This window comes from Myodes glareolus, chromosome 22, assembly GCF_982192425.1.
Source record: "Myodes glareolus chromosome 22, mMyoGla1.1, whole genome shotgun sequence".
Lineage (NCBI taxonomy): Eukaryota > Metazoa > Chordata > Mammalia > Rodentia > Cricetidae > Myodes > Myodes glareolus.
This window is the reverse complement of record NC_142047.1, coordinates 2194537-2202773: the sequence shown is the minus strand read 5'-3', so window position 1 is coordinate 2202773 and position 8237 is coordinate 2194537.

Here is an 8237-nt window from a genome sequence, read left to right as displayed (position 1 = left end):
TATTCAAAATACATTTATTGGGAAAGGGTAGCTACTAATGAGACTAGATGCTTACTATAAAAACACCACAGCATTCTAAAGTACTCCACTTTACCAGGTGACTTGCCTTGTACTATAAACCTGGCCAAGAACCTGTGCTGGGGAGCTCACAGCCTTGAGGAAGAGTCTCCTATTGTTGTCTTGCTAAATAGACATGGTGTCAAACCATCTTTAAATATTTAATCTTTTCATTATTATTAAAAATTTTCACCTCCTCCCCTTGTCCCATTTCCTTCCCCTTCTCCCCACTTCCCCTCTATCTCTGGTCCAAAGAGCAGTCAGGATTCCCTATCCTGTGAGAAGTCCAAGGTCCTCACACCTCCATCCAAGAAGGTGATGCATCCAAACAGACTAGGTTCCCACCAAGCCAGTACATGCAGTAGCATCAAAACCCAGTACCATTGTCCTTGGCTTCTCAGTTAGCCCTCCTTGTCAGCCACATTCAGAGAGTCTGGTTTGGTCACATGCTCCATCAGTCCCAGTCCAGCAGGCCTTGGTGAGCTCCCATTAGATCAGACCCGACATCACAGTGGGTGGGTGCACCCCTCGCGGTCCTGACTTCCTTGCTCATGTTCTTCTGCTCCTCATTTGGACCTTGGGAGCTAAGTTCAGTGTTCCAATGTGGGTCTCTGTCTCTATCTCCATCCATCACCAGATGAGGGTTCTATGGTGATATGCAAGATATTCATCAGTGTGGCTATAGGATAGGGCCAGTTCAGGTGCCTTCTCCTCAGCTGTTCAAGGAACAAGCTGGGAACATCTCTTGGACACCTGGGAACCCCTCTAGAGTCCAGTCTCTTGCCAACCCTAAAATGGCTCCAGAACCTGGAAACAACCTAGATGCCCCTCAATGGAAGAACGGATAAAGTGTGGAATATATACGCATTAGAGTACTACTCAGCGGTAAAAAACAATGACATCTTGAATTTTGCATGCAAATGGATGGAAATAGAAAACACTATCCTGAGTGAGGTAACCCAGAAGGATGAATATGGTATGTACTCACTCATTAGTGGATTCTAGCCATAAATAAAGGACAATGAGTCTATAATTCATGATCCTAGAGAAGCAAAAGAAGAAGGTGAACCCAAAGAAAAACACGTAGTAATCCTCCTGGATATTGGAAGTAGACAAGATTGCCAGCAAAAATTGCGAGCTTGGGGGTAGGGGTGGGGTGGGGGTAAGGGAAGATGGGGAGAGAGAAGGGGAGGATAGGAAGAGCTTGGGGGAATGGGATGGTTGTGTTGGAGGAAGAGTGGATATGGGAGCAGGGAAGTAAACTTAATCTTTATACTCATTGCTTAGCACTAGCCTTTATCAGGAAAGATTCTTTAGTGTGTGCAGCAGTTAATACAAAGACTCACAGTTGGTCAAAGCATAGAGACCCAGTGACTGTGGAGTGCTAAATGGACACCTATATGGACTTCTCACTTCCAAAGACTCAGGAAGCATCCTAGAAGAGGGGGCAGAAATATATGTAGGAGTCAGAGGTTGGGAAGGTTTTGTGGGATACTCTTTTTGTACACTGTGAAGTGTTGCCTTGAATTGGTTTAATAAAAAGCTGAGCAACCAATAAGTTATAACAGCCAGCTAAAAACAAGCATAAGCTAGCAGCTGAGCTTTCATAATTGATGAAAGTCTCTATACTGTGATTTGGGAGCTGGGTGATGGAACAGAGAAAGACTTGCTACAGGGAGGATTGCTATAATATAGTGCCTTTTAGACATGATATGGTTATTATACTCAGGGAACTGCTAAAGTTGTGGTTGCTTGTCAAGACTTGCAGAGAACAGGGTTAATCACCATTTCATCATGCTTGGATCCAGGGTTTGTGAAGCCATACCTGAAGATCTATGAATAAAAAAGTTTATCTATATCTATACACATCATATATATACATCTCAGATACATACACGAGCGTGCGCGCGCGTGTGTGAGTCTAGGAAAGGTCTTGCTGGGGAGAAAGGGTTTCAGTGGGCTAGGGGGCTAAAAGAGAGTGGTAGTGGGTGAAAATGCCTTAAAGTTACTATATGAAATTGTCTAAGAACAAATGAACACAGTTATCGAGCCTAAGTTGTATCTTCTTACTGAATATCAGCTTTGTGTGGGTAGGTGAGTGTAGCATAGTCCTAAGAAATGAGAGAAAAATAAAATATTCAGAAATGAGCTCAGAAGAATCAATACTTATCAGGGTCTTTCAGGGAAGACATGGAAAAGATGTGATGTTAGAGGAAGACATTCTTGTCCTGGGGGGTTATGGACCCTGCAATTGCAGATGACTCATTAGGTTTGTGGATTTATATGGTATGTGGCCATTGCTTTGATTAGGTTTCTGGAGGGGTCTATGACCTAGAAAAAGGTTAAGATCACTGCTTTAAAAACACCAAATAATCAAAAGCTAACATGCTCCACTTTGAAACTTCACTCACCAGGGAAGTTTTGAAGCTGAAAAAGCTATTCCCAAAGGTTTCCACATTCTTTCAAGGAGCCTGTGCTTTTTTTTTTCTGATGAGTTATTTTTGATTTCTCTGAAGATCCCTGAGAGTGAGTCTAGCAAGTGTAAGGGGATAAAGGGGCTAATTCTAAGCCTAGAGGTCCAGGTCCATGAGGGATGGTGGATGATGGCCACATGGGACTGTTGGCCATGTTTTGCTCCCTATGTAGAGTCCTGATGAGCCGGCCCTCCAGGCAGGAAAGGCAGAAGATGCCCTTATCAACTTGGAGGTGAAGTCTATTTGACTTTGATTTCATTTAGAAACCCTATAAAAAGTTTTAGTAAAGATCATCTGGAGTTCCAGAGCCCAAAAATTGATCATGTTAAGACAGTTAACAAAGACAATGAAGGGTGATGGACTTGGCTGGTTTGGGGTAAGCTTCTGGTTTGGGGGAGAAGCAGTCACTGTTATGCTACTCTGTGTGTTCATATGTGCATTTTGTTTTGTAGAACTAATTGCTTTCATATAAACATACCCCTTTCTATGTGATTTAAAATCAAATCAAAATTGCAAATTGTAATTTGTAACCACAGGGGGCCTTGAAGTTTCCAATCTGTCAATCAGCCTCGAGCAAAATAGGGAGCAACCTGCTTTGACTGCAAGCTAATGTTTGATACTCACTAGACACTGTTCTACACTCAGCCACACACTTCCTTGGGTCCACTTACTCTGTCACACATGCCATACTTACACACACAGTGAATGATTCCCAATGTTCAGTTTCCTTTGGGAAAACACACTCTTGTTTAGTGAGCAAAGTGGACATTTCCAATCAAATCAAATTCTGCTCCTTTAAGAAGTATCAGTCTTCTGAAGCTGAGAGAAGGCACAGCACAGGCTGATTACTTGGTTGTATCCTATTTATGAATGCAATTTGTGACCTCTGTAGTTCCTTTCTGAAAGCACAAGGCCACCATCTTTAATTAACTTTCTTGATTCAACCTGGTTGTGCCTAATGAAGCAGCTAATTGTTTGGCAGGGTGGCTTTTCTTGCCGTGGTCTCTGAAATGCAGTTCATAGGCAGAGTGCCTGGTATGTATAAAGCTCTGAGTTGACTCTCCAGCATACTGGTTATGGAAATGATTCATCTGGTAAATTGCTTGCCAAGTGAGTATATGGAAATGAGTCCCAATTAAAAAAAAAACAAGAAGTAGAGAGAGGGGATGGGAGATTGAGAATGATCATCACTTGATGAGGGATTCCCCCTCTGCATGCTATGAATATGTTTTATTGCTATTGATTAAAGAATAAATCTGTTTCGGCCAATGGTTTAGCAGAGCAAATCCAGGTGGGAAATCTGAATAGAGATATACATAGAGAGTAGGCAGCATTGAAGAGATGCCATGTAACTACCAAAGGAGAAGGATATGCCAGAACCTTACCCAGTAAGCCATAGCATTGTGGTGATGCACAGATTAAGAGAAATGGATTAATTTAAGATGTAAGAGTTATTTAATATGAAGCCTGAGTTAATAGGCCACAAGTGTTGTAATGAATATAGTTTCTGTGTGGTTATTTGGGTCTGGCAGACAGGAAATGAACGAGCAGTCTCTACCTACAAGTGGCACTAGTGTGGGGCAACATTCACATAAAAACTGGGAGAACTTGAGAGGAAATTCTAGACACAAAAGAACAGAGTTAAGCATAGCTTCTTGGTAGCTGCATTTTTTTTTTCAGATTTAGACTCTGTTTGCTGTCAGCAAGCAATGTCACAGCTCCCTTAAGAGAAATCTTCCTGACTCAGTGTTAGCACCAAAAATTAAATGATTTATTTAAGATCTGACTTCTAAGTTCATGCTGGCAGAACAAACTCTAGCTCTTTCAGGAGGTTTGCACTTAATTGGAGTCTGTGAGCAGTATGCTACAAATTGCTTAATGGTGACAAAGAGCTACTGTGTCCCTGGAGCTGGGGCAGAAATGCATGACTCACAGAATTGGTGAATATGCTTCTGCCATGTTTGACTGGGCAGAGCAAACATGGAGGGCTGTGGAGTTGTTCCTTGCCACACCCACTTTGCATTTTAAAGATCATCCCTGGTCAGAAAATGATTACAAATATACAATAAAGACAGATTCAGATGAAAAGACCTTTGACTGGGTCACAGTGTGTGTAGGCTTGGGAGAGAGAAGAAAAAGAGTATAGACAGTTATAAAAGGAAATAGGCTTAAAAAATAAAAGTCTTTACAGACACAGTAAAAGTAATATTAAAGAATCACAGACAATCATAGATTAAAGGGGTAAAGAAAAATAAGCCACATAAAGATGGAATATACACAGAGGGTCTGGATTATGTATATTATTGTGTTTTATTTGAAGTTTTTGACTGCAGAAAGATATTTTGTGGCTGCTAAGCTAATCCAACATAAAGGAATCTTGATTTCAAAATTTGGGTCTAAGAATATGTTGCTTTGGCAAAGAGGTTCTGCTTTTGTTTCCACAGAAGATAAGAACCTGTGGAGTCATTCAAGGCTAATGCAGTTTGATGGGACAAGAGCCCCTAAAACCCTAAAAATACTTTACCCAACAAACAACAATTAATATAATTTCTGTGTATTTGGTTCCGACAGATGGAAAATGAATGAATAGTCTCCCCATACAATCACTGATGCCTGTTGAAAGAGTTTCCTTATAAATAAGAGATGAAAGGAAGAAGATCTGGAGTTTCTGGTCCTCAGAAAAAATAGGGATTCTGAGCTTAGCAGGAGGACCTGGGTGAGTGGTTCTGCGTAAGCTTTACCCATTGTTCTTCCCGGGTATTTGTTGTCAAAACCAAAACGCCTGCAAGAAAACAGGCCAAAGCCAAGACTCAGACTTGGTCTGAGGTTGTTGTTGGGAATATTTGGGGTGACAAGAGTAGCAGTCTGGGTTTAATCAGGAACACAAGAAGAGTTTTGCAAAGAACTACAGCACGGGGAAATTCTTTACAAGCAGGCATTGGTATTAGCAGACTTGCAATCTGGTGGTTCAACTCTGTATCAGTACTATCTACAGCAGTATAATATGATTTTTATTAGTGTATTAGATAGAAACTAATTGACAGACTTGTGGTGACATGCAGAGAGGGATCATAGACAGTAGGATGGCCACCTGCATCATTTGGGATGCCACTGTGTCCAGTGACCTGTTGTGTAAATAGAGGATTCAGGGTGGGTTTTAGTCTGTTTGGGGATGAGCCCTCTCCTCTTTGGGAATACAGAAACAAAAACAAAGAATTGCTCTATTCATAATAATTTAAAAGGAAGTTAGAATTTGTGTTCTACAAAAAGTTAGAATCCTTATGACTCAAAGTCATCCTGAAAAATGCAAATCTGAGTTGTTAATATACCTGTCCATGAGGACACAGGTGAAGGTGGTCACTGGAATATTGCTCATAGTATGTGGGAGGTCACCACCACCTGGACATTCTTTCCTGAGGAGAATGGCTAAGTATAAGTAATGGATATTAACCACACAACATAATGGAGAATGGAACCTAAAAATGAGGTGGACCAAAGTTTCCTGCAATAGACAACTTTATTAAGAACATCAGACAGTTTATACTCTGAGGGTCAAGAAAAGTTACATGAATGAAGTCCTTGTAAATTCATACTGTGTACAGCCACAAGGGCAGGCCACAGGTGCAAAACATTTATTTTTCATAGAGGCCTACAAACAAATAATAACAGCCAGTTGTAATGAATAATCTGAAGTAAACTCATTCCTATCTGCTACACTTGGGAGGGGCACAAAAGCCCACTCCAAGAACAATTATTTTTTTTTAATGTTTTTGAAGAAATTGACGCCACAAGACTCTTATCTTGTTTTCTTGGAGTTTTCTCACAAGCACTAACTACATTCCTGGACCATGTTCCAACAAAACAATCCTTAGCAGTACTTAGAAGTGTTCAACTAACCATGTGCAAATCAACACAAATGAATTGTACATATTGTACTGACACTAAAGCTAAGTTGTCAGAAACAGGAAACACTCTATAGTGTATTATCATTTGAGTAAATTAAAGCTATTTACATGAGTTATCAGGATTTTCCAAAGATACAAAACAATAACCACATAAAGTAACCTTCAGTGTCTGTGAATCTTTGTGTCTAGGATATCTCTGTCTTCCCCGTCTCCCTCCCCAATGCAAGGAGTCCAAACCTGGAGGTATTCAACTCTCCTGTATAAAATGACACAGAACTTGCATATGACCTCTATAAACTTTGAATTGTTCCTCAATTATTTACAAAAGCTAATATGATGCATATATGGTTGGTAATTGTATTGCTTAAGGACTGATGACAAGAAAAAAAATCATACATATTTTCTTTCCTGAGACAAGATCTTGCTGACTTTGAACTAGTTATATAGCCCAGTGTTGTAAGAGGACACCGAAACTATATTATTTAAATCACTGCTTGGCCAATCACTTAAGCGCATTGCTAGCTAGCTCTTATATCTTTGCTTAACCCATTTCTAGTATATCATATTTTTACCATGAGGCACATGGTTTACTGGTAAGGTTCTGGTGCATCTACCTCCATCTGTGACTATATGGTGTCTCTTGACTCCACCTTCTTTCTCTCAGCATTCAGTTTAATTTTCCCTGCTTAGCTCTACTCTGCCCTATCACAGGCCCAAAAACAGCTTCTTTATTAACCAGTGGTATTCACTGCATATAGAGAGAAATCCTGCATCACCTCCTCTTTTCTGTTTAAATAAAAAGAAAAGTTTTAACTTGAACATAGTAAAATTACATATAATAAAGCAGGTATTAAGCAAGAATTATACTTACAACATTTATATCTACTTTATCTTTTATCATAACTAAAGAAAACTATAATTATAACTATCTTTTCCTCAACTCCACTAAAGATTCCAGAAAAATGTATATTACCTAAGTAAACAGGAAATGCATTGTAAGCAACTTCCAAAACTTTAGAATTGACAGAGACATCTCACTGCCTGGACAGTCACTCAAAGTTCTTCTGTATCACGGTGGCATCTAATCCCTCAGGCCCATGGTATCTGGTAGACTTTTTCATGAAACAGGAATTTTGAAGTTCTGCCTTGTAATGGCAAAATTCATCAGTAGCAACTTCTTCTGTTCGCTGCAGAATGTCTGGCAGACTCTCTCAAAAGCAGGAAACTGTCTCACCTTCTTTATGCAACTCCAGAAGTCATTTTTCTGTGAGTCTTGCATGTCTAGTTCATACAGCATAACATCAAACAGTCCAGACAAGAGTAGTTTGTTGCCCAAATGGCTAATAAACTCCATAAGGAGCCTCTTGTGTGCCAATAATCCTCTTGAAGTAGATTAGTGCTGCCAGGAGCAGATGTGTCTTACTGTCATGAAAAGTCCTAAATTATTAAAACATTTTAATTGTCATATTTTGTTAGTCTTTGAAAGGTTTGAAGAATATTTATCTAATTGAAATATATCTCTATATATCTAGAAAATTTAACTAATATGACTGTAAGCTTGACTATTATAAATGACTCTCTATTAACCTATATTTCATACTTATACATTACAATTTTAAATGAGCTGCAAAAACACAATACCTTAATCAAGAGCAGAAATATGCAAATAACAATACTGACCCTAAATTTGAATCATTGAACCAAGATCCATATGAATGCAAATCTCTATAGCATATCTTCATTTATTTGTAAAAATATTATAAACAACATTTTGGAATTTGAGCACAGTTCTCTCCAAACT